Source organism: Otolemur garnettii, unplaced genomic scaffold (assembly GCF_000181295.1).
Source record: "Otolemur garnettii isolate 467f Iridium unplaced genomic scaffold, OtoGar3 scaffold00144, whole genome shotgun sequence".
Classification (NCBI taxonomy): Eukaryota; Metazoa; Chordata; class Mammalia; order Primates; family Galagidae; genus Otolemur; species Otolemur garnettii.
The window spans coordinates 4,549,629-4,560,547 of NW_003852539.1; positions in this window are offsets into that span (position 1 = coordinate 4,549,629).

The window sequence follows — 10,919 nt, forward strand, 5'->3', positions numbered from 1 at the left end:
CTGCATTGACTTACCTGGTGTTCCTTTCGTTGTAGGTATAAATGTTAACAGCTCTGTTTTCTTTGACTTGGGAATAGAGCCAACAGGGTCCACAACATGCTTGGGGAAAAAACTTGTAAGATGCCACAATCTCTGCAAACTTGATTGGGTTGGAGAGGGACGTATGGCCCCTGGTGGCTTTGAAAAAGTCTGTTACAATTTGCGACCTGTCCTCTGAACTTTTCCACCTCATTTTCCACCTCATTTCAGAGGTTTGTTTATTCACATCTCAGAGAACTCTTTGAAATTTTCTCCCCCAGACACTGGTTCTGAGAACCTAAGACAGACTTGGGGGGGCACTGTAGCTTGCAAGAATGAGTGGGACAGATCACCCCCACAGATCTGGAGGCTGCATTTAGAGGGAAAGATGATTACCACTCGCTAAGGAGCCAGATGACGGGGGTGCTAATTTTCAGGGACGCATACTCGTGAGCGTGAATAAAGGAGAGCTGTAAGTCAGGAAGACTGTGCAGAGAAGGACACCTGTGAAGTGGACTTTGGGACAAGGGGGATTTCAGTAGGAAAAGAATGGCAATAAAAACAATTACCATAATTTTTTAAATGAGAGTAAGAACAATTACTGGTCGCTCTCACTGTTATCACTGTGATGGACTCGAAATGAAGGCATGGCCCCTTCTTTGGATAACAGGAGAAGGGAGAAAGGAACATCTGGCCTGCTGTGCTGTTGTGATAATAGTGGCACAAGTTAAATATTTTGAGACTGTGAAGAAAAGAGATGATCGTGTGTCACCAAATATTTGTCATCTGGCAGTATTTCTCTTTTGGGTATTTTAGAATTCTCTTTGGATTTTTAGAACATGCCCTCTCCTTCCTTTTCTCGTCTATGCCACCATCTTTCTACAAATGGGTGGGAGGCAGTGAGTCCAGCTCCAACCAGTGACAGCAGCTGCCACTGAGGGCCTGGCTGTTGTACATGGTGCCTTGTTACATCCTCACTACTGCTGTATTAGTTGTCTATTACTGCATAATGAGCTACCCCCAAACTTAGTGGTTTAAAACACTGACCATTTATTACCTCATAGTTTATGTGACTCAGAAATCTGCATTCAGCTTAGGCAGGTCAACTGGTTCAGGATAAATTACATTCAAGGTGTTGGCCAGACTGCGGTCATCTTAAGGCCTGACTCAGGAGAGAAGCTGTTTCTGAGCTCCTTCACAGGGCTGTTGGCAGGATTTAGCTCCTTGTGGGCTGTTGGACCAAGGGCCTCAGTTCCTTGTTAGCTGTTGCCTGGAAGCTGTGCTCAGTTCCTGGCCACATGGACCTCTTCAAAAGGCAGCTCATGGGCAAGGCAGCCTGTTTCCTCAGAGCAGCAAGACAAAAGAGCAAGAATGGGAGCTCAAAGACATCAGAGTCTAGAACCTTATTTTAGAAGTGACGTCTCATCGTGTCTGCCCCATTCTTTCCATCAGGGGACTCGTCAGGTCCAGCACACACCCTGGGGGAGGGAGATTAGATAAGGGTACAAATACCAGGAGGTAGGATAATTGGGAGCCAAGTGATAGGCTCACTACCACAACCACTCTCTATAATGGAGTTTTTTTTTTTGTTTTTTGATACAGAGTCTCACTCTTTTGCCCTGGGTAGAGTGCCATGGTGTCAGCTCACAGCAACCTCAGACCCTTGAACTCAAACTCCTGGCCTCCTGAGTAGCTAGGACCACAGGTGCCCAACGAGGTCCTTTCCTTTTCTAGAAAAGGAAACTGAAACCGTGCTCAGGCTCACATGCTCAGTGTGAATTTCAGCCAGAATGTGAACTAGTGTGTCTCCAAAGCCTGCCTCTTTCCACTATATCAGGCTGCCTCCGGTGGCTGGTTGGAGTCTCTTAGGACAGACAAGAACAACCTCACCTCACCCAGAGTCCCCGTGCATTGGCTGACAGCTGCCCAGCCTCACACTGAAGCTTAGACTCAAGCCTGGGTGATGTTTCTGTTCTCCCCTTCCTGAAAGCAGTTCTTTCTGTTCCACCGTTAGACAGCAGTGAGGCACAGGAAAGGCCACCTATGTGATGCCCTCTGTGTAGCTCCTTTCTTGAAAGCCTCTGAGTTCCCAGGGTCTTGTTGAAAGCACTTGAGTAAGAACATGCACCTTCCAGTGATGTACTTTTTCCACAGATGATTAATCAAGAGCGTCCCCGAATGATTTGGCACAGATGGAGGTTAGGGGAGAGAGCCAAATCGTAAATCCAAATAAATTTATAGCTTCGCCATCCATCCCATGATTACCTCAGGAAGGCTGTGTTTCCCTTTAGTATCTGGGGAGATGGAAGAAGTTTTGCATACTGAAGGCTCAGTCCAGAGAGGCTGAGACCACCAGGCAGGTTTTCGGTCAAGAGCAATCAAGGAGACGTTGTTGTGGAGGCACTTAAGGATCCTCCTTTCACTGATAAGAACAGCTTGATAAAAATTGAGGAACTGTTAAAGCACATAATACTTGCTGCCTTAAATTATAGTTCTTTCTTATTTCCATTTTCCTCTCTGTTTTGAAACTTCTCGAAGATTACTATCTTTATATCTGCACATCTAAGACATCTTGCCCATGGTAGGTACCTAATAACTCTCTTTTCAGAGACTGCGTAACTGCTTCTTAGTGAATTTAAACAGCTATCTTTCTGCACATTGCAGAATTAAAGATTGCCTTTAATCTTTTCCAAAGCCTGGCGTGAGAGTATGCTGCCCTCACTTGTAGCAGTTCCCACCTGCAATACTCCATGCAGTCTTCGCGGCCAGGAGGTGGTGTTGCATGAATTTACTATCACATATTCAGGCGTTTATAATTACCGAAGAGATATTCTGATGAGCCCATAGTAGTTCTTTCTGAGTCCATGAAATTCAGCTCTGAAAGGGACATCTGGTGTCTGTGCCTGGTCTTGTCCTGATTTCTGGGTCTGCCCTAGGTGGGATTCTGACCTTCTGTGCTGTAGTTTCCCCTTTTGTTAAAGGTAGAGAAGAGAAAACCATCTCTATCTCAGGAAGAGTGACAACAGGGAAGTTTCTCAGTCAAAGGAACATTTGCCCAGAGACCAGATCTCTGTGTAAACGTTGCTTTAGTTCTGGTATTGTCCCTTTGTGGGTGGGGGGAAAACATACTTTGTTTACCACTTATTTACAACAGTCCTTGCTCTATGCCTTAGTCCAGTAAAATACTTTATGAGTCCAACTTTACTTATCTCTATAGTAAGGCCAGTGTTCCAATCCTGCTTACCTCCCAGAGTTAAGGTGGGAATCACAAGAAATAACAAATCTAAACTACCCTGTGCTATGATGTTCATGATGACGATTGTGATGACAATAGCTATGACGTACTACTCAGTTACTCCGTGTCGGGAAATGTGCTAAGTGACAATACTAGGAGGGAGATATTATACCTTCATTTTTACAGATGAAGAAGCCAAGGCTTAGAGAAGTTAAGTGACTTGCCCAAGATTATACAGCTAGTAGATTATGGAGCCAGGATTCAAACCCAGACAGCCCAACCCCCAGCTCCATGAATTGTCTGATTTATACGAAACTGCCTTACACCATAAAGCACTATATATTAATAAATATAAGAGTATATTAACTTTCTTCCATTTTAGACAAGTGTAAGTGTTGCTATTTTATTTTTTCCACTTAACTACAGAAAACATTCAGATTTCTTTTGTCATTCATGATATGAAAAGTATGTAAGATTTTCAACATGGATGTGAAAGATCGTTTAATCGGGAAAGGACAATGTTTTCAACAAATGGTGTTGAGATAACTGGATATCTGCATGCAAAAGAATAAAGCTGGACTCTGACCTTATACCATATACATAAAGTAACTCCAAGTGGTTTAAAGACCTACTCAAAATGGCTAAAACTATAAAATTCTTTGAAGTAAACATAGGGGAAAACCTTCATGACATTGGATTTGGTGATGATTTCTTGGGTACGACACTAAAAACCACAACAACAAAAGAAAAATTAGATGAACTGGGTGTCATAAAAATTAAAAGCCTTTATGCACAAAGGAAATGAGAAAAGAGAATGAAAAAACAGTCCATGAAAATGGGAGAAAATATTTACAAGTCATGTATCTGATAAGGGATTAATACCCATATGAAAAATGACTACTACTTAAAAAATGGACAGATGATTTGAATGTATCAAAAAATATATACAGATGGCCAGAAGGTATGGTGAAAAGATGTCCAACATCATTAGTCACCAGAGAGATGACCCAAACCACAGTGAGATGCACACCATACCCATTAGGATGACAATAGCAAAAAAAAAAAAAAAAGGAAAATAGTAAGTGTTGACAAAGATACAGAGAAATTGGAACTCTGCTGCCTTGCTGGTGGGAATTTAAAATGGTGCGGCTTTTGTGGAAAAGAGTTCCTCAAAAAAGTAAGCATTAGAATTACTGCATGAGCTAGCAATTCTTTTAGGCTTATGACCCAAAGCATTGAAAGCAGGGACTCACACAGGTGCTTGCCCATCAATGTTTACAGGGGCATCATTCACAGTAGCCCAAAGGTGGACACAACCCATGTGTCCATCAACAGATGAATGCTTACACAAAGTGTGATATACAGATACACACATACACACAAACCCACACAATCGAATGTTATTCAGCTTTACGAGGAAATGGCATCACCATGCGTGCTACAACATGCATGAACCTTGGAAACATTATGCTTAATTGAAGTAAACTGAAACCAAAAGACAAATATGAGCCTACTTGTAAGAGCAACTTTGCATAGACAGAAAGTAGAGTACAGGTTATTAGCAAGGGAGGGGAGGAGAGGGGAACGAGAGAATATGACCTAACGGTAGAGTTCCATTTTGGATGATGGAAAATTTCTGGAAACGGATAGTGGTGATGACTGCACAACATTGTAAATGTATGTAATACCCCTGAATTGTATACTTAAAATGGTGAAATTTCCGCTATTTGTCCATATAGAAAAAAACATTTTTTTAAGCATGTAAGAACTCTTACCTTAGAATATTTAGGTTTCATTAATTTGAATTTTTTCACTAGAAATCATTTTGGTTATATCTTTCACTATTTAACAATAGCATTTTGCTGAAGAAAAATAGAAAATGCAGATATACTAAAAAGAAAAAAATTAGACATTCATTATTCTAGAGACAACTACATTTAAAACCTTAGTGTTCTTCTAGACTATCTCTCTCTCTGGTTTCATTTTCTTCCTTCTTTTTTCCCCTTTGACTCAGTTCCACACTCTCCCACTCTTGGGAAAGTGGAGGTCACTTTTCTTTTGTGAGTTCTCATCTACATGCGATTATCAGAGTTTAGTTTTTACCCATCTAATGGGGGGAAACACTTTCTAAAACTAAGCGAAGTGATAAAACACTGAAAAGAAGCCAAGAAATGTGTGATCAGAATGCTCAGATTCATGCTGAGACCATTTGGAAGTTGCATTGGAAAGGATGACTTTCAACAGGCTGTGCCCACAAGTCCCCACACACACGTGGCCAGAGGAGTCAGCTACTACACTTGCCGTAGTCCATAGCAGAGAAGAAAATAACCTTTCTGTAGCTTCTATTAGTCCTTCATTCTGGCCTCTTGATCGGGTTGGAGGGTACGAACAATACCTGCTTGGCAGTGTTCTTGGTGGCCACACTACTTATTCATGGAAATTAAAGTCCCACATGTTCCCAAGCAGGAGTTGGCTATAGCTCCACCCGTATCTGGTGTGTTACACACAGGGTTCTATCCGGATAACGATGGAATGCATTTCTATCATTCTTTACTTATGAGGATACCTAAGGTGGATCCATGACTTCCTTCTTAAGGAGCAAATGATCTTCTTCCCAGAAGGGGACACTCTTCCTGCTCTTACCCACGAGAAGTTCTTCCAGTGGAGACTTTGGACGTGTTTCCCCTTCTGGGGCTTTGCCCTCAATGGTCCCAGACTCGCCTGCTACATTCGCTTGTGTGGGAGAAGGAAGCATTGCCGAGGCTGAGATGCTGCTAAGGGTCAAGAGGACTGAAAACTGCCCCTGGCTTCTAGGGGCAGGGTAGCTGTGCGGCCGGCCTGGCATTGCCTGATATTCCCCGACACCCCCCACCCCAGGCCAGCTGGTCTCACTTATGGTTTTCAATAATGCGGTGAGAACCCAAACCCAAATTTCTATATCGATGATTTTATGTTCTCTTCAGCACATCCCATCCGATAATCTCCATTTCCTCTCGACTCTGCGGCTCTGTTCCATGCAGATTGGTCTACCTGTGCTTCTGAGCCAGGAGGCCTACTTGGGCCTGACTCCTTTCATTTCTATTGCTCATCCTTAAATCTTACCCTGTGTGGGTCTCCTGGGTTTATTTCTTTCCCTGAGGAACATTCCAGATGGTCCTCAAACTTATCCTGAACCTTTCGATAGTTCTGCTCAGCTTTTAAAGCTATTATAATGCTTTCTCCAAATAATTCTTAAAGATCCATTAATTAATTCACTCATTCAACAAACGTTTATAAAGCACTTTATTCTAGGGCCTCTGTTAAGCACGGGCTATATTTATGAATGAGAAAATCCCTATCCTTGAGTTCAGTTGAAATGAAGAAATAGGTAGGTTCTCAGCTCTCTGCGTGTGATTTCTTGGATAGTTCTTAGACCCTGAGTATAATCGAGGTTTTGCAGGAATATAGAGAATGTGCAGTGATTACCTTCTTTCTCTCTTTCTCCTTTTAGCTTCTAAGATAATCATGAACCAGCTTCTGTTCCTGCCTCTCTGGCCAGCGTTAAATGTTGACACTATCCAGGATCCTATCCTAGCTTCTCTCCTCTCATCATATTGTGTGGAGGTTTTTTTTTCTGGATGTATTTTTTCTTTTTTTTGGACTTCAGTTACTACCAGTTGCTGATGGATTCTCAGTCTGTTTCTCTAGGTGGGACCTGTCTCCCGAGCTCTAGAACTCCTCATCCCACTGCAGGTTGGATAGTGCCCCACATGGACCTCTCACAGAGCATGTGTACTAACTCCTCACCCTCCCCTCATCCTGCTATCTGGGTCATCGTCTTCACAGTCCCAACCTGCAATTTCAGCAACCAGTCTAGTAACTAGTAACCCTATTACTTACTTTCCCCCCTCTCACTTCCAAATTGAAAAGCTAATTCTTCGCTTTCTGCATTTTTTACCTCTCCTGTAGATTTTCTTTTCTTTTCTTTCTTTCTTTTTTTTTTTTTTTGAGACAGGAGCCTCAACCTGTCCCCCTGGGTAGAGTGCTGTGGTATCACAGCTCACAGCAACCTCCAACTCCTGGGCTCAAGTGAGTCTCCTGCCTCAGCCTCCCAGGTAGCTGGGACCACAGGTGCCCGCCACAATGCCCGGCCAGTTTTTGGTTGCAGCCGTCATTGTTGTTTGGCAGGCCAGGGCTGGATTCGAACCCACCACCTTGGGTGTACTGGCTGGCACCTTAGCCACTTGAGCCACAGGCGCTGAGCCTCTCCTGTAGATTTTCATGGCTTCCCTGGTCCTCTTAGCCCAGGCCATTGCCTTTCAAATTATTTTACTCTTATCCTTTCAGGGGTTAGAGTAGAAAGGGCAGGACTGTGGGCTTCCTGCCTCGCATTAGACCAGAACAACTGCACGTTCATCCGTTTTGCGTATCATTTTTGAAGGGCTGAACATTTGAAAACCATTGGTTTTGAGTCCTTAGCATTTCTTCCCTTGATTTTTGCAGAGCTCGAGTTGACCACACCTCTCTGTTTTTCCACCCCATCTCAGCCAATGGCTCTTAACCTTTTCTTGGCTGAGACGCAAGAAGGAGCGATGCTCACGTGCTGGGCACACCTCTTGCTGTGTGTAAACACCTCTTGGACAAAGATGCAATTAGAATGCGAGCGAATGAGTGTGGCGCTCTTATAAGCCTAACCTTGAATCCACTCGAATGTATTAGAATGTTCTTACATCGTTTTGGGCTTTAACCATTATCCATGATAAATGATTTGCAGCGCTTTTCCCAAATGATCTCAACTCGGCTGTAGCCCGCTCTCCACATGGCCGCTGCCCTTTACACGGCCGCATCTCAGACAATCTGCCACTTGACACTCCTCAGTGCCTCCCAACTGGGTCTCAAGTGGGTTTCAACTCTCCAGGGCGACTGGCAAGGCTTGTCCTCAGTAACTTCCCCAGCATCAGCTCTTGCCTCAACTCCCAAGAACTAACCACACCTCCCCTCCCAGCTGGCCAGGCTTCTGGGCGTGGCGCAGGTGGTCCCTTCCGCCATCCCTGCCCTCCCCACCTCCTCTCCCTTCAGCCTGCATCTTAAACTCAAATAATTTTTTTAGGTGAACCAGTTTCATTTCCCCCCGTAACGGCCACCTGTGTGCTCTATTAATCCCTCGTCCCTTCCTTGCTGGGTTGTAGCAAGGATATTTAGTCACATCTTAATCCAAAAAACTTTCAGTTCTATTTATTTCTTAAATGATTTGCTCCCGTTCCTACTCAGTCATGATCTATTTTAGCTTTCCATTTTGAAAAAATTTCAGAGGTACAGAAAAGTTGCAAGAACAGTAAATCTTCCTGCACCCTTAGCCGCCTTCACCGATTGGTAACATTTGGCTTCATTTGCGTCTATCTTTTCTCCTTGTCTTTTTATTTACAAAAGACAAGGGCAAAAAAATGCAGACACATTTTAAGAAAGGAAGAAACTGTATTAAAATTGTAATATTCAAGTTTCATTTGACTTCTGCAATTACAGGAGATACAAGATAAATATACAAGATATCAAACGTTATCAGCATATATTACTTCAATTTTAATACAGTTTTTTCCTATCTTAAAAAGTGCATTTTTGGCACCCTCTCTATATACTTGTTATGCATTTTTCACACACATGTATTCATATAATTTTTAAAAATTTTTTTAAATTAAATCAAATTAATATGAGGGTACAATTTTTAGGTTACATTGTTCTCACTTCCAGGGTAAAGTCCCATTTGTAGAAGAGCCCTTCACCCAGGGGGTGTGTTATCCACCCTCACAATGTGCACGTTAGGTGAGATCCACCTCATGCCCTCCCTCCTTCTGCCAAACGTCCTCTCCCCTCCCTCTACCCTGTACCCCCAAACTGGACTATATTCATGTTTTATAGTTCTCATGAGCATGTAATTATTTATATATTGCTTTCATATTAGTATGGGGTACATTGTATATTTATTTTTCCATTCTTGTGATACTTTATTAAGAAGAATATATTTCAGCTCCATCCAGGTAAACGCAAAAGATGTAAAGTCTCCATCTTTTTTAATGGCTGAATAATATTCCATAGTATACATATACCACAATTTGTTGATGCATTCCTGGGTTGATGGGCATTAGGTTGCTTCCACGACTTGGCAATTATGAATTGAGCTGCAATAAACACTCTAGTGCAAATGTCTTTGTGGTAAAATAATTTTTGTCTTCTGGATAGATACCAAGTAATGGGATTGCAAGATCCAATGGAAGGTCTACTTTTAGATCTTTGAGGATTCTCCATACTTCTCTGCAAAAAGGCTGTATTAGTTTGCAAACATATTGTTTTTATTATTTGCTTAACCATTTGAGAGTAAATTGTAGATACCAGTATCCTTGACCCCTAAAGACTTTAGTAAAAGATCTCCTGGAACAGTTTTTCTTACACAAATTGTGGATACTTAGTATTGACAACAATTCATTATCTGATAGAGAGTTCATATCACATTTCTAATTGTCTGTATACTGTTCTTCATAGCAATTTTTTCTGACCCTGGACCACCAATTTCTTTGTAAAGACTGTCCGCAGATGCATTCTGCTCCTCGAAACATTTCCCAATTTCCGTCTCACCCACTGGTGCTGGCCACAGCTCCCCTGCGTTCCCTCCTTTGCCTCTCAGTCCTCAGTGACTATGTGTACAACATTTTCTCACGTGTGCTTGTTTAGGTGTTTTGGTCTTTCTAAGTAGGCCAAAAATTCCTTGAGAATAAGGGCTGTCTCTAATTAACACTTGCCTCTCCAATCTATTACAGTGATTTTCTTTTTCTTTTCTATTCTTTCTTTTTCTTTTTTTTTTTTTTTTTGGGACAGAGTCTCACTATGTTGCTTTTGGTAGAGTGCTGTGGCATCACAGCTCACAGCAACCTCAAACTCTTGGGCTTAAGTGATTCTCTTGCCTCAGCCTCCCGTGTAGCTAGGACTACAGGTGCCCGCCACTGTGCCTGGCTATTTTTTTGTTGCAGTCATTGTTGTTTTAGCTGGCCCAGGCCAGGTTCAAATCGGCCAGCCTTGGTGTATGTGGCTGGCGCCATAACCACCGTGCTACGAGTGCCAAGCCTATAACAGTGATTTTCAACTGATGTGCCTCGGCACCCTGGCGTGCCATGAGAGGATCTCAAGTGGGCTGTGAAAATGTTTCAAGATCATTAATTATTTTTGAAAGATGTTCAAAGCACAGTAAGCGTATTCATTTTTTTACTCCTTTTGTTGATCTGCGTAATGTATGTTTGCCATGGAAGTTTAACTATAGGTTCAAGCATGCTGTGAGATAAAAACACTGGCCTATTATATAAATGAGTTTAATGCTGAGTGTTTAATTTACAGCTTGGACATTTGAAACTCCAGATTTAGGGTGATGCTTTTCGTCTTGGTGATGACGTCTTCTCCCCGACCTTATGTGGACCTAGGTATGATGCTAAGGTGGCTGGTAGAGTCTGCACTGGACTGTGAGGAGACCCTGGTCCTAATTCCAATCCTGTTTCTAACCAGCAAGATGGCTGGGGGTAAGTTATTTTGTCTTTATGAGATTCAGCTGCTTCTTCTGTATTTGTGGTTAACATTATTCACTCTGTCCACCTCCTTCTGTGATCACATAAGGGGGAGAATATACAAATGTTTTGGATTGGTG